This window comes from Panthera onca, chromosome B4 (genome assembly GCF_046562875.1).
Source record: "Panthera onca isolate mPanOnc1 chromosome B4, mPanOnc1 haplotype 2, whole genome shotgun sequence".
Lineage (NCBI taxonomy): Eukaryota > Metazoa > Chordata > Mammalia > Carnivora > Felidae > Panthera > Panthera onca.
This window is the reverse complement of record NC_138345.1, coordinates 112,231,845-112,256,219: the sequence shown is the minus strand read 5'-3', so window position 1 is coordinate 112,256,219 and position 24,375 is coordinate 112,231,845. Positions and strand designations below refer to the sequence as shown.

General features: G+C 37.6%; 1 long non-coding RNA gene across 8 annotated transcripts in view; it reads right to left on the bottom strand.

Moving 5' to 3' along the window:
• LOC132693982 (uncharacterized) overlaps positions 1-24,375 on the bottom strand; it is a 283,679-nt gene that overhangs the window by 77,548 nt on the left and 181,756 nt on the right. For 7 of the 8 annotated variants that reach the window (XR_013556549.2, XR_009617092.2, XR_014137883.1 and 4 more), the window contains 2 exons: positions 22,947-23,051; positions 21,527-21,614 (listed from right to left, as the gene is read on the bottom strand). This is a non-coding gene — a long non-coding RNA (uncharacterized LOC132693982). The remainder of the gene's footprint in view (positions 1-21,526; positions 21,615-22,946; positions 23,052-24,375) is intronic. The other variant, XR_009617090.3, reaches the window with a different exon arrangement.

Here is a 24,375-nt window from a genome sequence, read left to right as displayed (position 1 = left end):
CTCTCAAAATAAATAAATAAACTTAACTAAAATAAAATAAAATAAAATAAAATAAAGTGGAACTTGTGAAAACTACTTTTATAAATATAGATTTTAATGTTTCATTCATTCAACACATTTATTGTACATTTATTAATGGTGAACATTATGCTAGATGTTGGATATACAATGAGTATAGGACTTGGTCCTGTCTTTTAGACAGTATAAAAATAAACAGGCAATTAACTGAGACTGATAATTTATTTGATGGGAATAAGTACAGGGTACTACAGGAGAACACAGGAGGCACACCAATTTCATTCAGAAGTAATGGAGGAGGCAAAGGGGAGGAAGTGGTGTTTTAGCTGAGACCTGGAGGTTGAGAAATTAGCCAGAAAAAAACAAAAATTACATTAGGAGAAAAAAGAACTCTAAGACTTTAAGAGTTTCTTCAGATATACATCAATTCCTCTTTCACACCTCAATTGATAAATATCAAACTGGAATGTACCTTGGAGAGAATAATCAACCCTTCATTTTATGGTTGAGACTCATGGTCTTGAAATGACTCACCTCAAGTGATAGAATAAATTCATGGCATAATCACAACTTTGACCCAAGGCTCTTATTAACATCTGTCCTCATGAAGTATCCCAGTAAATCACTTCTACCTGACTCCTCCAGCAATTTCTACAGAAACCTTCAGCAATTTAGATACAGAATAAGATTACCTAAAACTTTGTTTATTTAAAGTCATAATTAAAAAAACTATTGCCCTTGGGAAGGAGACAAGATGACGGAACAGCACGGAAGTTTTATGTGTGTCTTGCATCCATGAAATACAGCCAGACTAACACTAAACCATCCTACACACCTAGAAAACTGATCTGAGGATTAACACAACAATCTGCACAACGTGAACCACAGAATTCAGCAAGTACGTGGCACAGAGAGGTAAATTTGGGGAGAAAGATGGCGCGGGAAGGGAGGTGCTTTTGTGTGCGGAGAGAGGACAGAGACGGGGGTAAGAGGCTGGAGGGAGAATATGGGAAAAGCACCCCTCCCCAAAAGCAGCTGTAGAGAAAATGGAAAATTGGAAACAGCCACAGGGACTGAACTAAAAAAGGAGAAAGGAGAAAGGAGAAGGGAGAGGTTTAAATTCCACTGAGACTGAAAACAATGGGAGCACAAAGGCTGCAACTCCGCAGCTTGATACCTTGAGGTGCTCTGGTGGGAAGGGCGAATCTCCAGGAGCAGAGTGGGGTCTGGGAGGTTCTCGGGCCACACAGGGAGAAGCAGTTCCACTGCTGGAAGGACATTTGTAGAGGCTGTGAGGCAACCTGGGCCCAGTAGATCCCAGAGAATGGCCACATTTGCCAGTGCTGGAACAAGGTCCTTAAGGGTGAAGCCTGGTGCCAGATGTGTGTCGTCATTTTCCATTACCCCTGAAACGCTGCTGCTACACTATCTCGCAAACTTTTTTCTGGGGGGGGCTGGCACCTGGCCACAGTCTCTGGGCACCGGCAGCAGCATGGTCCCACGAACTTTCCTGGGTGCAGCTGGCATTCAGCCATTGCTCAGTGAGACCCTCTACAGAGGGGCAGACCGGGACAAAGCCGCAATCCCTCAGAACTATGGGGCCGGGAAAACAGCTGCATCTGAGACAAAACTCAGGAGAGAGGTACTACCTGGGGGTGGGTCACAGACAGGGTAAAAGTGGGGAGTGGATGAAAACTGAAGACAAAGGATGGGTGTGTGATTGCTGATCGGGGAGAATAGAGTTCTTATACTAAAGACTGGGTAGATGGGTGATGCCATTTTCACAACTCTCGCGCATGCGCATATGCACCTACAAGCGCAGTAGGCTAGTAGCACCATCTAGTGGAGACTGGAGCCATTACACTAAGCCCCGCACAACTGGGCTAACCTCGCTCTTCAAGAACACAAGTCTCACCACCTGCTTAGTTTATGGACTATAAAGCACTTCATAGTCTGACTTCCAGGGGAAAATGTAATTTCAGTTATATTTCAATCTGTTAGCAGGTCCATCTATTTAATTTTCTTTCTTTCCTTTTTTTTTTTTTTACTCTTCTTCACTTCTTTTTCTTAAATAAAGAGAAAAAATTCATTTTTATTTTCAATTTTTATTAAAAATATTTTTGTACTATATTTTTTACTTCTGTGTGAATTTTTTCAAATTCTAGTTTACTTCCATCATTTCATTTTAGTCTACTTCAGTGTATTCATTTTTTTCAAATTTTCAAACGATTATCTTTTTTTTTATTCTTTCCCTTTTTTCCCTAATCTATCAACCACTTTAAACACCCAGACCAAACCACACCTAGGATCTAGCATCATTTATTTGATTTTGTGTGTGTGTGTGTTTAATTTTTTAATTTTAATATTTTTAATTTTAATTTTTTAATTTTAATTTTTTCTACCTCATTAATTCCTCTTCTCCCTTCAAAATGATGAAACGAAGGAATTCACCCAAAAGAAAGAGCAGGAAGAAAGGACAGCCAGGGACTTAACCAACACAGATACAAGTAAAATGTCTGAACCAGAATTTAGAGTCACGATAATAAGAATTATTCGAGCTGGAGTGGAAAATAGATTAGAATCCCTTTCTGTGGAGATAAAAGAAGTAAAAACTAGTCAGGATGAAATAAAAAATGTTATAACTGAGCTGCAATCATGGATGGATGCCGCGGCAGCAAAGATGGATGAGGCAGAACAGAGAATCAGTGATATAGAGGACAAACTTATGGAGAATAATGAAGCAGAAAAAAGAGGGAGATTAAGGCAAAAGAGCATGATTTAATAATTAGAGAAATCAGTGACTTATTAAGAAGGAACATCAGAATCATAGGGGTTCCAGAACAGGAAGAGAGAGAAATAGGAGTTGAATGGTTATGTGAGCAAATCATAGCAAAAATCTTTCCTAATGTGGGGAAAGACAGACATCAAAATCCAGGAAGCACAGAGGACTCTCATTAGATTCAACAAAAACTGACTATCAACAAGGCATATCATAGTCAAAGTCACAAAATACCCAGGCAAGGAGAGAATCATGAAAGCAGCAAAGGAAAAAAAGTCCTTAACCTACAAGGGAAGGCAGATCAGGGTTGTAGCAGACCTATCCACAGAAACTTGGCAGGCAAGAAAAGAGTGGCAGGATATATTCAACGTGCTGAATCAGAAAAATATACAGCAAAGAATTCTTTATCCAGCAAGACTGCCATTCAAAACAGGAAAGATAAAAAGTTTCCCACACAAACAAAAATTAAAGGAGTTTGTGACCACTAAACCAGCCCTGCGAGAAATTTTAAGGGGGACTCTCTGAGGGGAGAAAAGATGAAAATATAAATAAATAAATAAATAAATAAATAAATAAATAAATAACTAAATACAAAAGCAACAAAAATTGGAAAGGACCAGAGAACAGCAGAAACTCCAACTCTACAAACATCATAATGGCAATAAATTCATATCTTTCAGTCCTCACTCTAAACATCAATGGACTCAATAATCCAATCCAAACACATAGGGTAACAGAATGGATAAGAAAACAAGTCCCATCTAAATGCTGTTTACAAGAGACTCACTTTAGACCTAAAGACACTTTCAGATTGAAAATAAGGGGATAGAGAACCATCTATCATGCTAACAGTCAACAAAAGAAAGCCGGAATGGCCATACTTATATCAGGCAATCTAGACTTTAAAATAAAGACTGAATCAAGTGATGAAGAAGGGCAGTATATCATAATTAAGGGTTCTATTCACCAAGAAGACCTAACAATTGTAAACATTTATGCACCAAGTGTGGAAGCACCCAAATATATAAATCAATTCATCACAAACATAAAGAAACTCATCGATAGTAATACCATAATAGTAGGAGACTTCAATATCCCACTCTCAGCAATGGACAGATCATATAATCAAAAAATCAACAAGGAAACAATGGCTTTGAATGACACACTGGACCAGATGGACTTAACAGATATATTCAGAACACTTAATCCTAAAGCAGCAGAATATACATTCTTCTCCAGTGCACATGGAACATTCTCCAGAATAGACCACATATTGGGACAAAATTCAGCCCTCAGCAAGTACAAAAAGATCGAGATCATACCATGCATATTTTCAGACCACAATGCTATGAAACTCGAAATCAACCACAAGAAAAAATTTGGAAAGGCAACAAATACTTGGAGACTGAAGAACAGCCTACTAAAGAATGATTGGGCTAACCAAGAAGTTAAAGAGGAAATTAAAAAGCATATGGAAGTCAATGAAAATGATAACACCACAACCCAAAACCTCTGGGATGCAGCAAAGGCAGCCATAAGAGGAAAGTATATAGCAATCCAGGCCTTCCTAAAGAAGGAAGAAAGATCTCAGATACACAACCTAACCTTACACCTTAAGGAGCTGGAAAAAGAACAGCAAATAAAACCCAAAACCAGCAGAAGACAGGAAATGATAATGATTAGAGCAGAAATTAATGCTATCAAAACCAAAAAAAACCAGCAGAACAGATCGATGAAACCAAAAGCTGGTTCTTTGAAAGAATTAATAAAATTGATAAACCACTAGCCAGTTTGATCAAAAAGAAAAAGGAAAGGACCCAAATAAATAAAATCAAGAATGACAGAAGAGAGATCACAACCAACACAGCAGAAATACAAAAATAATAAGAGAATTCTATGAGCAATTATATGCCAATACAATGGGCAATATGGAAAAAACGGACAAATTCCTGGAAACATATATACTACCAAAACTGAAATAGGAAGAAATAGAAAATTTGAACAGACCCATAACCAGTAAGGAAATTGAATTAGTAATAAAAAATCTCCCCAAAAACAAGAGTCCAGGGCCAGATGGCCTTCCAGGGGAATTCTACCAAACAATTTAAGGAAGAGTTAACACCTATTCTCTTGAAGCTGTTCCAAAAAATAGAAATAGAAGAAAAACTTCCAAACTCATTATATGAAGCCAGCATTACCTTGATCCCAAAACCAGAGACCCCACTAAAAAGGAGAACTATAGACCAACTTCCCTGATGAACATGGATGCAAAAATCCTCAACAAGATATTAGCTAACCGATCCAACAATACACTAAAAAACTATTCACCACAACCAAGTGTGATTTATATCTGGGATGCAGGGCTGATTCAATATCCGCAAAACAATTAACGTGATTCATCACATCAATAAAAGAAAGGACAAGAACCATATGATCCTCTCAATAGATGCAGAGAAAGCATTTGACAAAATACAGCATCCTTTCTTGATAAAAACCCTCAAGAAAGTAGGGATAGAAGGACTTAAAATGGTCCTTCTATATATGGTCATAAAAACCATATATAAATGACCCAACGCTAATATCAATGGGGAAAAACTGAGATCTTTCCCCCTAAGGTCAGGAACAAGACAGGGATATCCACTCTTGCCACTGTTATTCAACATAGTGTTGGAAGTCTTAGCCTCTGCAATCAGACAACACAAAGAAATAAAAGGCATCGAGATCAGCCAGGACAAGGTCAAACTTTCACTCTGAGCAGATGACATGATACTCTATATGGAAAACCCAAAATGTTCCACCAAAAAACTGCTAGAATTCATTCATGAATTCAGCAAAGTTGCAGGATATAAAATCAATGCACAGAAATCGGTTGCATTCCTATACACCAACAATGAAGTGACAGAAAGAGAAATCAAGGAATTGATCCCATTTACAGTTGCACAAAAAAACATAAAATACCTAGGAATAAATCTAACCAAAGAGGTGAAAAATCTATACACTGAAAACTATAGAAATCTTATGAAAGAAATTGAAGAAGACACAAAATGGAAAAAGATTCCATGCTCCTGGATAGGAAGACCAAATATTGTTAAAATGTCAATACTACCCAAAGCAATCTACATATTCAATGCAATCCCTATCAAAATATCACCAGCATTCTTCACTGAGCTAGAACAAATAATCCTAAAATTTGTATGGAACCAGAAAAGACCCTGAATAGCCAAAGCAATCATGAAAAAGAAAACCAAAGCAGGAGGCATCACAGTCCCGGACTTCAAGCGATACTACAAAGCTGTAATCATCAAGACAGTATGGTACTGGCACAAGAACAGACACTCAGATCAATGGAACAGAATAGAGAACCCAGAACTGGACCCACAAACAAATGGCAAACTAATCTTTGACAAAGCAGGAAAGAATATCCAATGGAATAACACAGTCCCTACAGCCAGTGGTGCTAGGAAAACTGGACAGTGACATGCAGAAGAATGAACCTGGACCACTTTCTTACACCATACACAACGATAAACTCAAAATGGATGAAAGACCTAAATGTAAGACAGGAAACCATCAAAATCCTCGAGAAGAAAGCAAGCAAAAACCTCTTTGATCTTGGCCGCAGCAACTTCTTACTCAACATGTCTCTGGAGGCAAAGGAAACAAAAGCAAAAATGAACTACTGGGACCTCATCAAAATAAAAAGCTTCTGCACAGGGAAGGAAACAATCAGCAAAACTAAAAGGCAACTGGTGGAATGGGAGAAGATATTTGCAAATGACATATCAGATAAAGGGTTAGTATCCAAAATCTACAAAGAACTTGCCAAATTCAACATCCAAAAAAGAAATAATCCAGTGAAGAAATGTGCCAAAAACATGAATAGACGCTTTTCCAAAGAAGACATTCAGATGGCCAACAAACACATGAAAAAATGTTAAACATCACTCATCATCAGGGAAATACAAATCAAAACCACAATGAGATACCAACTTATACCTATCAGAATGGCTAACATTAACAACTCAGGCAACAACAGATGTTGGTGAGGATGCGGAGAAGGAGGATCTCTTTTGCATTGTTGGTGGGAATGCAAGCTGGGGCAGCCCCTCTGGAAAACAGTATGGAGGTTCCTCAAAAAACTAAAAATAGAACTACCCTACGACCCAGCAATTGCACTATTAGGCATTTATCCAAGGGATACAGGTGTGCTGTTTCGAAGGGACACATGCACTCCAATGTTTATAGCAGCACTATCAACAATGGCCAAAGTATGGAAAGAGCCCAAATGTCCATCGATGGATGAATGGATAAAGAAAATGTGGTATATATATATATATATATATATATATATATATATATATATATACATACACACACACATACAATGGAGTATTACTAGGCAATCAAAAAGAATGAAATCTTGCCATTTGCAACTACATGGATGGAACTGGAGGGTATTACGCTAAGTGAAATTAGTTAGTCAGAGAAAGACAAAAATCATATGACTTCACTTATATGAGGATTTTAAGAGACAAAACAGATGAACACAAGGGAAGGGAAACAAAAATAATATAAAAATAGGGAGGGGGACAAAACATAAGTGACTCATAAAGATGGAGAACAAACAGAGGGTTACTGGAGGGGGTGTGGGAGGGGGGATGGGCTAAATGGGTAAGGGGAATTAAGGAATGTACTCCTGAAATCATTGTTGCACTATATGCTAACTAACTTGGATGTAAATTAAAAAAAATAAAATTATAAAAAGTAAAAAAAAAACTGTTGCCGTTAGTTTTCTAGATTGCTAGAAAAAATAATAAATTGAATTTGCGAATTATTTTTCCCATCTTAACAACTAGGTTTCATCGAACAAACTAAATGACTATGTGATGATCAGCCAATATTATTGCCATTATTATAATACAAAATGTTCAATTATTCACAGTTTAATTTGGTCATGTCATAGTGACAGCCATGAAATGAAAATCAGTTTGAAAAAGAAGGATGCAAAATATGTTTTGGTTTAATTGTTTAAATCAAATTTCAATAGGGAACATATATGGAGGACTCTGGACTGAGTAAATGAGAGTAATAAGCAATGACTGCCTGAAATTGTGAAAATTATCTTACTATACTTTGAAGAGTTGTCTATTTCAGGAATCACATTCTTTCTTTCTCCAGAAAACAATATAAGACTACACTTTTTAAATTTATATTTTAAAATCCTATAGGGGAATTTTCTATGGGTCCCAAAACATAATTATTAGCACTGTCACACAAAAAAGCTTTTATTGCTAATAAGATTGTTGTGGTCACAGGGAGAAAAATAATAATTGATGGTTGAGCCATTTTATTAGAAGACAATTATTTCTGCTACATGTTTATTTTAATATTCATGCATTCAGATTAAGTAAGATGTCAATTAGTGATTGGTTATATTGGTCCCATCAATCACAAGTAATACAGATATATTCAGGTATTATACTGTAGAATTTCCCTCAGCAACATAAGTCTGTAAAATTGAATACCAAGTATTACATCAATAGAAAAGCTACCAGTTCCAAATGGAGACCAAAGAATCATTGAGTTATCACCTACAGAAGCAATCTAATGAACTATATATCAAATAAGGAATGATAATAATTTGCTGTCAGTCTTAACAGAATGAAACAATATGGCATCTATTAGCCAATGAAAGAAAAAGAATATAAATTCACTAGGCTTCCAATTACCCTACTCCCACCTAGAATTGTTGGCCAACTGGAAAATCTATTCTGCTTAGGTTTCTTTATGGACTGCTTTTTCTTTTCTTTTTTTCTTTTTAAAGTGCCTTTTCTTTTTGTTTCACTTCCATATTGAGAAGAACTGTGAAAAAGTAATGATTCACCCAAATAGCTACAAAAGAGATTAACAGGGATTAGTGGGGTACATTTAGGTATGTAAAAGTTATCAGGAAAGCTTCATTCTTTGAGAACTGATTACATGAATTCCAACCTAAAAACTTGAAAGAGTTCTTAACTTGTCACCTACTGTCCCAGAATCCCATGCACTTTATTTTTTTTTTTTATTTTTATTTTTTTTTTATTTTTTATTTTATTTTATTTTTTTAATATATGAAATTTACTGTCAAATTGGTTTCCATACAACACCCAGTGCTCATCCCAAAAGGTGCCCTCCTCAATACCCATCACCCACCCTGCCCTCCCTCCCACCCTGCCCTCCCTCCCACCCCCCATCAACCCTCAGTTTGTTCTCAGTTTTTAACAGTCTCTAATGCTTTGGCTCTCTCCCACTCTAACCTCTTTTTTTTTTTTTTTTTTTTTTTTTTCCTTCCCCTCCCCCATGGGTTTCTGTTATGTTTCTCAGGATCCACATAAGAGTGAAACCATATGGTATCTGTCTTTCTCTGTATGGCTTATTTCACTTAGCATCACACTCTCCAGTTCCATCCATGTTGCTACAAAAGGCCATATTTCATTTTTTCTCATTGCCACGTAGTATTCCATTGTGTATATAAACCACAATTTCTTTATCCATTCATCAGTTGATGGACATTTAGGCTCTTTCCATAATTTGGCTATTGTTGAGAGTGCCGCTATAAACATTGGGGTACAGGTGCCCCTATGCATCAGTACTCCTGTATCCCTTGGATAAATTCCTAGCAGTGCTATTGCTGGGTCATAGGGTAGGTCTATTTTTAATTTTCTGAGGAACCTCCACACTGCTTTCCAGAGCGGCTGCACCAATTTGCATTCCCACCAACAGTGCAAGAGGGTTCCTGTTTCTCCACATCCTCTCCAGCATCTATAGTCTCCTGATTTCTTCATTTTGGCCACTCTGACTGGCGTGAGGTGGTATCTGAGTGTGGTTTTGATTTGTATTTCCCTGATAAGGAGCGACGTTGAACATCTTTTCATGTGCCTGTTGGCCATCCGGATGTCTTCTTTAGAGAAGTGTCTATTCATGTTTTCTGCCCATTTCTTCACTGGGTTATTTGTTTTTCGGGTGTGGAGTTTGATGAGCTCTTTATAGATTTTGGATACTAGCCCTTTGTCCGATGTGTCATTTGCAAATATCTTTTCCCATTCCGTTGGTTGCCTTTTAGTTTTGTTGGTTGTTTCCTTTGCTGTGCAGAAGCTTTTTATCTTCATAAGGTCCCAGTAATTCACTTTTGCTTTTAATTCCCTTGCCTTTGGGGATGTGCCGAGTAAGAGATTGCTATGGCTGAGGTCAGAGAGGTCTTTTCCTGCTTTCTCCTCTAAGGTTTTGATGGTTTCCTGTCTCACATTCAGGTCCTTTATCCATTTTGAGTTTATTTTTGTGAATGGTGTGAGAAAGTGGTCTAGTTTCAACCTTCTGCATGTTGCTGTCCAGTTCTCCCAGCACCATTTGTTAAAGAGACTGTCTTTTTTCCATTGGATGTTCTTTCCTGCTTTGTCAAAGATGAGTTGGCCATACGTTTGTGGGTCTAGTTCTGGGGTTTCTATTCTATTCCATTGGTCTATGTGTCTGTTTTTGTGCCAATACCATGCTGTCTTGATGATGACAGCTTTGTAGTAGAGGCTAAAGTCTGGGATTGTGATGCCTCCTGCTTTGGTCTTCTTCTTCAAAATTACTTTGGCTATTCGGGGCCTTTTGTGGTTCCATATGAATTTTAGGATTGCTTGTTCTAGTTTCGAGAAGAATGCTGGTGCAATTTTGATAGGGATTGCATTGAATGTGTAGATAGCTTTGGGTAGTATTGACATTTTGACAATATTTATTCTTCCAATCCATGAGCAGGGAATGTCTTTCCATTTCTTTATATCTTCTTCAATTACCTGCATAAGCTTTCTATAGTTGTCAGCATACAGATCTTTTACATCTTTGGTTAGATTTATTCCTAGGTATTTTATGCTTCTTGGTGCAATTGTGAATGGGATCAGTTTCTTCATTTGTCTTTCTGTTGCTTCATTGTTAGTGTATAAGAATGCAACTGATTTCTGCACATTGATTTTGTATCCTGCAACTTTGCTGAATTCATGTATCAGTTCTAGCAGACTTTTGGTGGAGTCTATCGGATTTTCCATGTATAATATCATGTCATCTGCAAAAAGCGAAAGCTTGACTTCATCTTTGCCAATTTTGATGCCTTTGATTTCCTTTTGTTGTCTGATTGCTGATGCTAGAACTTCCAGCACTATATTAAACAGCAGCGGTGACAGTGGGCATCCCTGTCGTGTTCCTGATCTCAGGGAAAAAGCTCTCAGTTTTTCCCCGTTGAGGATGATGTTAGCTGTGGGCTTTTCATAAATGGCCTTTATGATCTTTAAGTATGTTCCTTCTATCCCGACTTTCTCAAGGGTTTTTATTAAGAAAGGGTGCTGGATTTTGTCAAAGGCCTTTTCTGCATCGATTGACAGGATCATATGGTTCTTCTCTTTTTTTTTGTTAATGTGATGTATCACGTTGATCGATTTGCGAATGTTGAACCAGCCCTGCATCCCAGGAATGAATCCCACTTGATCATGGTGAATAATTCTTTCTTTATGCTGTTGAATTCGATTTGCTAGTATCTTATTAAGAATTTTTGCATCCATATTCATCAGGGATATTGGCCTGTAGTTCTCTTTTTTTACTGGGTCTCTGTCTGGTTTAGGAATCAAAGTAATACTGGCTTCATAGAATGAGTCTGGAAGTTTTCCTTCCCTTTCTATTTCTTGGAATAGCTTGAGAAGGATAGGTATTATCTCTGCTTTAAATGTCTGGTAGAACTCCCCTGGGAAGCCATCTGGTCCTGGACTCTTATTTGTTGGGAGATTTTTGATAACCGATTCAATTTCTTCGCTGGTTATGGGTCTGTTCAAGCTTTCTATTTCCTCCTGATTGAGTTTTGGAAGAGTGTGGGTGTTTAGAAATTTGTCCATTTCTTCCAGGTTGTCCAATTTGCTGGCATATAATTTTTCAGAGTATTCCCTGATAATTGTTTGTATCTCTGAGGGATTGGTTGTAATCATTCCATTTTCATTCATGATTTTATCTATTTGGGTCATCTCCCTTTTCTTTTTGAGAAGCCTGGCTAGAGGTTTGTCAATTTTGTTTATTTTTTCAAAAAACCAACTCTTGGTTTCGTTGATCTGCTCTACAGTTTTTTTAGATTCTATATTGTTTATTTCTGCTCTGATCTTTATTATTTCTCTTCTTCTGCTGGGTTTAGGCTGCCTTTGCTGTTCTGCTTCTATTTCCTTTAGGTGTGCTGTTAGATTTTGTATTTGGGATTTTTCTTGTTTCTTGAGATAGGCCTGGATTGCAATGTATTTTCCTCTCAGGACTGCCTTCGCTGCATCCCAGAGCGTTTGGATTGTTGTATTTTCATTTTCGTTTGTTTCCATATATGTTTTAATTTCTTCTCTAATTGCCTGGTTGACCCACTCATTCGTTAGTAGGGTGTTCTTTAACCTCCATGCTTTTGGAGGTTTTCCAGACTTTTTCCTGTGGTTGATTTCAAGCTTCATAGCATTGTGGTCTGAAAGTATGCATGGTATAATTTCAATTCTTGTAAACTTATGAAGGGCTGTTTTGTGACCCAGTATATGATCTATCTTGGAGAATGTTCCATGTGCACTCGAGAAGAAAGTATATTCTGTTGCTTTGGGATGCAGAGTTCTAAATAGATCTGTCAAGTCCATCTGATCCAATGTATCATTCAGGGCCCTTGTTTCTTTATTGACTGTGTGTCTAGATGATCTATCCATTTCTGTAAGTGGGGTGTTAAAGTCCCCTGCAATGACCACATTCTTATCAATGAGGTTGCTTATGTTTATGAGTAATTGTTTTATATATCTGGGGGCTCGGGTATTTGGCGCATAGACATTTATAATAGTTAGCTCTTCCTGGTGGATAGACCCTGTGATTATTATATAATGCCCTTCTTCATCTCTTGTTACAGCCTTTAATTTAAAGTCTAGTTTGTCTGATATAAGTATGGCTACTCCAGCTTTCTTTTGGCTTCCAGGAGCATGATAAATAGTTCTCCATCCCCTCACTCTCAATCTAAAGGTGTCCTCAGATCTAAAATGAGTCTCTTGTAGACAGCAAATAGATGGGTCTTGTTTTTTTATCCATTCTGATACCCTATGTCTTTTAGTTGGCGCATTTAATCCATTTACATTCAGTGTTATTATAGAAAGATATGGGTTTAGAGTCATTGTGATGTCTGTATGTTTTATGCTTGTAGTGATGTCTCTGGTACTTTGTCTCACAGGATCCCCCTTAGGATCTCTTGTAGGGCTGGTTTCGTGGTGACAAATTCCTTCAGTTTTTGTTTGTTTGGGAAGACCTTTATCTCTCCTTCTATTCTAAATGACAGACTTGCTGGATAAAGGATTCTCGGCTGCATATTTTTTCTGTTTAGCACACTGTAGATATCGTGCCAAGCCTTTCTGGCCTGCCAAGTTTCAAAGGAGAGATCAGTCACGAGTCTTATAGGTTTCCCTTTATATGTGAGGGCACGTTTATCCCTTGCTGCTTTCAGAATTTTCTCTTTATCCTTGTATTTTGCCAGTTTCACTATGATATGTCGTGCAGAAGATCGATTCAAGTTACGTCTGAAGGGAGTTCTCTGTGCCTCTTGGATTTCAATGCCTTTTTCCTTCCCCAGTTCAGGGAAGTTCTCAGCTATAATTTGTTCAAGTACCCCTTCAGCACCCTTCCCTCTCTCTTCCTCCTCTGGGATACCAATTATGCGTATATTATTTTTTTTTAGTGTATCACTTAGTTCTCTAATTTTCCCCTCATACTCCTGGATTTTTTTATCTCTCTTTCTTTCAGCTTCCTCTTTCTCCATAACTTTATCTTCTAGTTCACCTATTCTCTCCTCTGCCTCTTCAAGCCGAGCCATCGTGGATTCCATTTTGTTTTGCAATTCGTTTAAAGCGTTTTTCAACTCCTCGTGACTGTTCCTTAGTCCCTCGATCTTTGTGGCAAGAGATTCTCTGCTGTCCTGTATACTGTTTTCAAGCCCAGCGATTAATTTTATGACTATTATTCTAAATTCACTTTCTGTTATATTATTTAAATCCTTTTTGATCAGTTCATTAGCTGTTGTTATTTCCTGGAGATTCTTCTGAGGGGAATTCTTCCGTTTGGTCATTTTGGAGAGTCCCTGGCGTGGTGAGGACCTGCAGTGCACTTCCCCTGTGCTGTGGTGTATAACTGGAGTTAGTGGGCGGGGCCGCAGTCCGACCCGATGTCTGCCCCCAGCCCACTGCTGGGGCCACAGTCAGACTGGTGTGTGCCTTCTCTTCCCCTCTCCTAGGGGCGGGATTCACTGTGGGGTGGCGTGGCCCGTCTGGGCTACTTGCACACTGCCAGGCTTGTGTTGCTGGGGATCTGGCGTATTAGCTGGGGTGGGTAGGCAAGGTGCACGGGGGGTGGAGGGGCAGGCTTAGCTTGCTTCTCCTTAGGTGATCCACTTCAGGAGGAGCCCTGTGGCAGCGGGAGGGAGTCAGATCCGCTGCCGGAGGTTTGGCTCCGCAGAAGCACAGAGTTGGGTGTTTGCGCGGAGCGAGCAAGTTCCCTGGCAGGAACTGGTTCCCTTTGGGATTTTGGCTGGGGGATGGGCGGGGGAGATGGCGCTGGCGCCTTTGTTCCCCGCCAAGCTGAGCTCTGCCGTCCGGGGGCTCAGCAGCTCTCCCTCCCTTTGTCCTCCAGCCTTCCCGCTTTCCGAGCAGAGCTGTTAACATATGACCTCCCAGACGCTAAGTCGCGCTTGCTGTCGGAACACAGTCTGTCCGGCCCCTCCGCTTTTGCCAGCCAGACTCGGGGGCTCTGCTTGGCCGGCGAGCCGCCCCTCCGCCCCGGCTCCCTCCCGCCAGTCCGTGGAGCGCGCACCGCCTCGCCGCCCTTCCTACCCTCTTCCGTGGGCCTCTAGTCTGCGCTTGACTCCGGAGACTCCCTTCTGCTAATCCTCTGGCGGTTTTCTGGGTTCTTTAGGCAGGTGTAGGTGGAATCTAAGTGATCGGCAGGACGCGCTGTGAGCCCCGCGTCCTCCTACGCCGCCATCTTCCGGCACTCCCTCCCATGCACTTTAGTATCCGTCCCAGAGTTTTATTTTTCAATGAAATATTATTATTTGTTGCTGTATTAAAATAAGATATATTGTGTAGGTGAACAATTTTCACCTCTAGCTTTGGTCATGGTCCAATCCAGTGGCATGGGATACTTGTGCAAAGAACAGAGTTCTTATTATAACTAGGTAAATCTAAAAATGACCAAACAAATGTCTCCAAGTTAGAGGAAAATAAGGTAGCTCCTTTTCAAGACAGTGTTCAGGGTGGTAGCTAACTAAAGTGGCTGAGTGAAGAATTAGGTGGTCAGATACAACCAACTCCTTCCAGTGTAGGTAGGATTAGGAATTCTTTGTCCTATTGACCCTGCCATGTACCATGCAGTTTAGCTGTGGCCTCTGTTATACCCCAGGAGTTGCACTAAGTCACTTGGCCACCAGTTAGTGGAGCTAATGAAAATGGGGAGACTTAAACTTCTGAATTTTAGACAAAATATACAGGAGATTAGAAGTTGAGCAGTCCTGTCCTATAGTAAAGAGAAATCTTGACATCCTTGCTATAGTGATTTTCTCAATTTTTCTTAATTTATGAATATTTATTTTTTTGGTTTGGTAACACTTCTTTTTTCATTTTACAGTAAACTCTTTTGGCAACAATAAATGTAAAGTAAACACCAGTCAATGTTCAGTGAAATGCCTATTGCATTTTAATTTCTCTAGAAAGTTAATGATAAACGTGTAACTTCCACAAAATGCTTGCTGATATTTACCACTTACTATGGGAGCCACAGTGGTATCACTGAATATTTGGAGACCAGAAACTGCTGCAAAACCTCAGCACCTCTGCAAAAATTAGGAGTTCAGAACACAGATAATTTCAGCAAGTCTGTTTATAATTTACTTTGTGAAGTCTGATTTTGCATTTAGATCAAATTTGTTACTTTTAATTCTAAGCTCTCTTGTGCATGTATAGAACCATGAAGCAATAGCCATCATGCTAGTTCCATTAACAGAAGAATTTCATGAACACTTACATAATACAAATTTTATATGTTATCAGATACTCCAAATAGAATATCAAAAAAAAATTAATTCTGTTCAATGTGATACTGTTTCATCCGATTCATGTAATCTAAAAAATATTTTAGGAAATTTGTTAGGTCAAAGGTGAACACTCTGACATCTTGAATGCTAATATACACATAATTAATGTTCAAAATCAGATATGATTTTTTTGAGGTGGTAGTATGAATACAATTTTTGGTGGAGCACATTGTGGAGGAAAAGCCAGCTTCTTACTAATTAAGAAGATTTAAGAAATAGAAATATTTTTGGCATTGGTTGTGGTAAACACCTAATCTATAATTGTGTAAAACTAGCTGAATTATTATACCAATCCAAAAATAAGTTGAAGTGTCAAAATGTGTACAACTACTTTTATACATATATAGTGAGAGTAACTTTTCTGAAATGAAGCAGATGTTGAATACAAAAGAACACTTTGGCTTTGCAGTGTATGCTTTCTGACTTAGATTTCTTTCATCAATTCGATTTTAAACATATATGAGCTTTTGAAATCTACTTTGTGAATCAACTACATGTACTACCATAATTTTTAATTTTTTGGTGTATCAGTCCTTTAAATTTTGTTTACGTTTGTTTAAAATGTCTTTGAACTCTTTAGCCAAAGTATTAAATAAATAGAGCAACAATTAACGATGGCTTTCAAAGCTTTTATTGAATCAAAGCTTTATTTAAGGTAGAATGGGAAAACAGGACAAAATTAAAATGTATTGCTATGAAAGCAAGGGAAGAACTGAAAAATTAGATGATAGAGTTTACAGTGTTTACAATTTAATTTCAGGGGTGCCTGGGTGGCTCAGTTGGTTGAGCGTCCGACTTTGGCTCAGGTCATGATCTCGCAGCTCGTGGGTTCAAGCCCCACGTCGGGCTCTGTGCTGACAGCTCAGAGCCTGGAGCCTGTTTTGGATTCTGTGTCTCCCTCTCTCTCTGCCCCAACCCACTCACATTCTGTCTCTGTCTCTCTCAAAAATAAATGAACATTGAAAAAAAAGTTAAAAAAAAGATTTAATTTCATAATTGCACTTTAGAAGAGTTCCACTTGTATAAGTCTCTTTTGATTGCATTCTTATTTTAATTTGATAAATTTATATTCTATAAAGGAAGGAAAGGAAATTAAGAAGCCTTACAATTTCACAGCACCTAAGTCTGGCAAACCAATCAAAATCAACATAGAGATATTATTTGATGAATTTTATCTTACAAAAATATTTGCCTAAGAAAGGTACTCAATGAGTAAAAAATACAGTGTCCATGAAAACTCATGAGTTAAAATTTTCTTACATTCAACTGAGAAAAAAACAATTAAGAATTGAGAACTTTCACAGAATTTACGCTGGTCTTGCCAGGTGACTCAGCACCGATGAAGTATTTTTATGTATTAAAATACTATAATCTTCAGAGAAGAGTCAGTTGAAGATGCCAATTTTGTTTAAGATGTCAACCAGTCCTAGGATAGATGATACGGTCCTTCTACTCTCAATGGGCTATATATTCAGCATTCCAGAACATTCCAGCTTTTCCACTGCCTTTTTTTTTAAGCATTTTTATTGCACATAGATAGAAAAGTGCACAAATTACAAGTGTGCGGCTAAGTGAGTTTCCTCAAAGTGAATATGTCTGTGTAAGCAACACCCAGATTACAAACAGAACATTTTTTACCAGAACATTATGGTAACACTCTCACCCTCTGTGTCACCTCTCAGCTACTACACTCTTACCCTCAGGGGAACCTATCATAACTTCTAAACATGGATATTTTTAATGCATGTTATCATGTGCAGGTTCTTGAACTTTCTATGAATGCAATCACATGTTTTTACATGTGATTTATTAAATGTTATTTTTATGAGATTCATTCACATTGTCTTGAATATTGGTAATTTTTAATATTTTCATTTCTGTATATTATCCTACTATAAAAATAAACTACAGTTCACTTACCTATACTACTCTTGACAGTTATGTGGGCTGTTTCTAGCTTGGGGCTCTAGTGCATAAATTTTATGAATATTCTTATACATGTCTTTTATGAATGTATGTATATTCCTAATGTAAACTTTCAAAACATCTTTATTTTTAAACTTTATTTTATATAAATTAAACCTTTCATTAAAACAATTTCTTCTTTTTTCCAAATGCATAACAGGCAGTTCAATGCCATGAGATCAGTAAACATTTTACAATTTTACTGTAACCTTCCACTATGAATTTGTTTTTACACACATCCACATAGTCACTCATTTTACTATATTATATTATATTATATTATATTATATTATATTATATTATATTCTTCATTTCATTTTTAAATGTTTTGTTTATTTTGAGAGAGAGAGAGAGAGAGAGAGAGAGAGAGAGAGAGAGAGAGAGGGAGTATGAGAGCACGTGCAGGGGAGGGGCAGAAAGAGAGGGAAGGGAGACAGATAATCCGGAGCCTGACACAGGGCTCAACCTCATGACCCTGAGATCATGACCTGAGCTGAAATCATGAGTTGGACGCCCAATAGACTGAGCCACCCAAGCGCCCCCGTATTCACTCATTTTATTTTCTGCTCAGACATGGCTTCCAGTGGCAGCCATCAACCATTTGAGGAACACCCTCAACTTTCAATTAATTCTTAATCAATCTTTAATTGATTACTTTCATAATCTTGCAGAAAAGATCCAATGATCAGTATAAATCTCAACTACAGTGTGTTGGTTTCTACCTGATTACAGACTTCGTTCTTTTGGAACAAAGTGAGTTATAAATAAAAAAAAATAGTCATATACATAGACTGTCCTAAAATTATTGACAATACTATTTCTGCAAAAGCCAAACAGAATAGCTTACATATAAAAAATTAAATTGTAGCTTCAAATGCTTTATAGATAATCTTCAGGAAACGTAGTTAACTCTTACATAAAATATAGATTGGATATTAGACACTGGTATGGAATTATTCATGACTGGGAGAATTTTTTTTCTTTCACCTGGGAAGCAGGCATTTTATTGAAATTGGATCAGTTGTTTTGATGGTGCAATTTAGCATTATCTTTTTTAGTATATGTTAGCTTTGCAAAATTTGAAACTACTTGATTGAAGTTATCTGAACTCTTTGGAAAAATCAAGACCTGACTTAGAAGTCTGTTTTCTCCAGATATTTCAGAGTTTAAGAGTCATGTTAGAAATGGAGATTAGCAAGAAACTACCAGTAATGGATTAAGTAGGGAGAATTTAGCCAATTTAATATTGCTTAATGTTCATTTTATATGTTTGAATCACTGTGTACTTAGTAATATTATGTTGTTTCTAAATGTTTAGTAAAATAACGTCAACCTCTATATTACTGAATAAATTCTAGTACACTCAGACATACTTAGCAACTCCAAAGAAATACAAGTTATGAAATAAAACACCTTAGGTATAATATGTGTTTCTTGATGTTGTAACAAAAAGTGATAGAGTTTCTCCAAACATTCTTTAAAGTACAACTGAAAAAAAAACAAAACAAAACAACTAACAAATCAAATCAAATCAAATAGATTTGGATCTGACACGGAGTAATAACAAAAACAACAGCAACAACAGCAGCAAAAACGATAATAATCCCCAGTAATTATTGGGGGTTAATCATCCAGGTGCTGGGCCTCGTGTTAGCCCTGCTTTTGTAATGACTCATTTTATCCCAGCGAAACCTGAGACATAGGGAGGTTTGGGACTTGCACAATGTTGCAGAGCTAATAACTGGGAGACCTGGAGCCGGGGCCAAGAATATCCAATTTCAATGTCTCTTCTTTTAACTACTCTACTGGTTTTCATAGGAATCAAGAGGGATCTTTATTAGTTTTATTTATTCATTTATTATTTATTTTCCATTTACTTATTTTGAGACAGAGATAGAGCAGGAGCCGGGGAGAGGCAGAGAGAGAGAGAGAGAGGGAGAGAGAAAATCCCAAGCAGTCTCTGTGCTGTCCGTGCAGGTCCCCATGCAAGGCTTGATCCCACAAGCTGTGAGATCACGACCTGAGCTGAAATCAAGACGTGGGCACTTAACCAACGGAGACACCTAGGCCCCCCAAGAAGGATTTTTAATAAGAAATGATAGAAAGGAAAAAAAAAAATAATAGAGGGATTAGAGCTTTTATAGCATGATTTTAGTCTTTCTTAAAATTCCTTCATTTCATAAAGTGATCATCATGAACTGACTGTCCTAAATGACAGTGGCAGGACAATGCTTCATGCCTGCTACGAGGTGACTGGGTGTGCAGCACCTCTAACTGAGCCGCGAACACAGCCTGTGCTGTTTCACTGTGCCTTTGGCTTGCCTGGCCCGACAGTGAACTATCTTTTAAAACTCAGCGTTTTTTTCCAAGCACCTCTCATTTTTATTCCTAAAGCACATTTTTCACTGCCTTCTCACCACCCACAGCGAGGTCAAATATCTCTCTTCCCCATCGCTGTGCTTTGGCTCCTGCCTACACCATTTCACTCATTCCTCCTACCTGCTTCCCTAATGTCTCCTTTCATTTGAAACAAGTGCATCTTCCACCTACCTGCACGAAGATTTGAAGATTCCTTTAGAGAATTCTAACTGCTGGTGTATAAATAGCTATCTTTTTGTCAGGCAAACTTACTCTGGGAAATGGTAAGTTTGCTTTTCCAGTCAAGGATATTCCCAATATCCTATATATACTCTTGTAAATGCGAGTAGTTAAGTGGATGCACTTCCTTACTTACTGAGTCTTACCAATAAATTATGAAATGTTTCTTCCTTTGATTCGATTTGATTTCAAATCATAAACATTTATCACACTTTATATTAAGAATAATCATTCTAGGGCGCCTGGCTGGCTCAGTTGATTAAGTGTCCAAGTCTTCGGTTTCAGCGCAGGTCATGATCCTTCTCTAGGTTTGGGAGTTTGAGCCCACTGTCAGGCTCTGCACTGCCAGCACAGAGCCTGCTTGCGATTCTCTCTCTGCCCCTTCCCCACCTGCTCTCTCTCTCTCTCCCTGTCTCTCAAAATAAATAAACACTACAAAAAGAATAATCATTCTAGTTACTATATTTTCATATAATAGGCTTTATGTTGGTTTGTGATTGTCGCTTTACCTTCTTGTTAGCCAGCAATTAAGAAACTTTGAATTGTACTCATTACGCCATTTTATATTATTTTTGAATTCTGAAAACAAAACGTTTTAATACAAAGATCTTTCACACAATGGATTTTATACTTTGGTCAATTCATTCAACAATATTGTTTGGCACCTACTACGGGCCAGCCAGTACTGTTTCCACAAGGAATACAGTGGTATGAAAGACGTGGGAAGTCCATGTTCTTAAGAAGCCTGCACTCGAATAAGGTACACGGTAATTACAGAGGAAACAAAAAACAGAGCAAGATATTTAGTATTTTAGAGATATTAAAGTTTTTCAGTTAATGATCAGTGGCCGATGGAAATAAATAAAATGGGAGGAGTGGTGTAGAACGGTGGTAGGGTCAGATCCAAGTACTCTGATGCTTAAATTACCACGTAATAATTTTGAAGGACCTAATAAAGCACTGCTATACGTGGTGCTGCCCCCCAGTATTTCAGTGTGCATCCATCCTGTGCTACTTACTTCAGAGATTGTGTCTGGCCTTTCAGCACTGGAGTGAGATGGGAGAGAACAGGCTTTCATCGTCATGCACAACTTGCGAGCACAAAACCTTAGGATGAAAAAAGTTTCTTATCCACAAAATGAGGGATTTGTATGAATCAGGTTTTTTTTTTTTTAAATGTTTATTTATTTATTTTAAGAGAGAGGCAGAGAGAGAGAGAAAGCAAATTCCAAGCAGGCTCACGCTGTCGGTGCCGAGCTTGACACAAGGTTCGATCTAACAAACCATGAGATCATGACCAGAGCCGAAATCAAGAGTCGGTGGCTTAACTGACAGAGGCCACCACCCAGGTGTCTCATGAGTCTGGGGACCATAGATTCCTAAAGAGACTTTGGGTGAAATTCATGGGAGCTATGAAATTAAATGAGAAAAATTACCTTTACTTTCAAAATCTCTAAGTGAAATTTAACATTTCCTTCAATAAACTGGTAATAATATCCGCACTACCTGAGAATTTTTCACCACCAGAAATCACAGATCTTTTTGAATTATGTCACAGTTGATATGGATATCTCAAGTTATTATTTACTCCCGTCACTATTGAGAAATTATAATTACTAGATACAAAGAATGATTATGCCATTAAATGCAATAAAGAAGCACAAATATTACTGCATCACTTTTGTTTTAAATACCAAAATAAAATCATTTTAATATAATTTATTTTCTTTCTAATCTTATTTTTTTGTGAAATAAAAGAACAAGATATTGTTACATGATCCAGTGAAATGAAAATGTATCAATATAAACTAGAATATATATATTCTATTTTAAAATGCCAGTAAGGAAGGGGCTTGTAGGAAGTGATATCTGAGCTGAGAGCTACAGAATGAAGAGCAGTCAATTATACGGAAAGCCCAGGAGGAGACTCCAGGACAAGGGAACAGTATAGACAAAAGTACCAAACAGTAAAGAATCTGGTGAACGCTGTGGAAGGTAGGAGGTGAAAGCTACAGTTGTGTGTTTGTCTCCAGCCATGCTCAGGTTCATGGGAGTGTGAGGAAAATTGGTGGGTAAATGATTTTTACCCCGGGTTGTGATTTAGCCAGGAGTTTGATGCATGAGGAGTGGTGAAGATATATGCTAGGCATCGGTAACAATGATCACCAGGGAAATTAAGCAAAATAAGGACAACTATGAATATGTGTTAGATGTGGAGAGATACAAGAGGGTGGTGAGGATGAGGATAGTAGGACTAAAGAAGTGTAGGTTCTAGTGGGGACTGTGGATTATTGAAGCTGTATATTAGAAGGAATGGGTATGAAAAAGTCTACTTTAGTAGTTCCAGAGAGATGACAATGGCTGTTGTCTTAATCAGCTCAAGCTGCTCTAACAAATACCATAGACTGGGTGATTTAAACAACAGAATTTTTTTCTTACAGTTTTGGAGGCTGGAAGTCCAAGATTATAGTGCCAGCAAGGTGGAGTTTTGGTGATAGTCCTCTTCCTGGATTGTAGATGGATGCCTTCTTGCTTTATCTTCACCTGGTGATGAAAGACATGCATGTTTCTTCTTATAAAGCCACTAATCCCATTCATGATGGCTCTAGTCTCCTGACCTAATTACATTGCAAAGGTCCCCACTTCTAAATGCCATCACACAAGGGATTAGGCTTCAGCATATGAATGGGAAGGCATGGCAACTATGGAGATGCAAAGTATACAATTCAATATTCTTCAGGGTATTGCTAGGACAATGGAAAGGAAGCTCAATGAGGTTAGGACTTTTTCTTTTGCCACTTTGTTCCCAACTCTTAGAATTGTGCCTATCACACAGAAGATGCTTAATAAATGTTAACAAATTAAATGAATGTATCACATGTGTAAGCAAGATGTCAGGTGACTACCAGATTTCTGAATGGATGGAAATTTTGAATTAAGGAGAAAGGGATGGGGGAAAGGTTTATAGTTAAGTTAGGTTATTTCTTAAACATTAATATAAAATCATTCATGTTATCATAATCATTTCATAATAATCTCATAATCATCTCATAATCATCTCATAAACATCTCATAATCACAGTGTTTTTTGAGCACCTGTTCTAGTGGAAATACCATTATAGGCACTATAAGAAAAAATATGATCCCTTCTTTTCTAGGGATAAGAGCATGTGGAGAATTTAGTTGGAATTTAGGCAGGTTATGATAGAAAAGGGCAACAGTTTTCTCCCCAGAAAATACAAACATTTTTAAAAAATGCAGAAATACCCCAATGTCTTCATTGAAAACTGCTTTGAAATTTGAATCCCATTCCCAGCTAAACTATCAATCAAATGTGAGCAAAATAATAATGCTTTTAGAATTCAAGGACTAAGAAAGTCTTCATTCCCTAAAAAGTATTGTTAGAAGATACACTTTAGCAAAGCCAAATATAGTTCAAGTAATCAATAAATTATGAACAGGCCTCAAATGCAATTAAAGAAAATCTCTGGATTATAGACTTACCAAAGCCTAACAAGCCTGTCCAATATTGTCCTTTTAATAAATACATTATTAAGCTTTGGGTCTACTTAGTGATTGTGGAACATAATTACCTCTTACTCTAAAAACAATGGAGAAACAAAACAAAACCAAAGGATATTAGAAATACCAGGAAAAATAGATAGCTGCGCTAGAAAGGCATAATCCAAATAAAAAGTAAACAAAATGTAACATTATTCTGAGTAAATTAATTGAATAAGGAAAGATAATGCATTTGGTTTTGATAACGTGTTCCACTTAAGTGACACAGATGTACCAATATAGATTTCTTTTTCTCTTCAAATCCATTCCCACTAGTTATGAGCAATGCAGGATTTCAACATTTTAT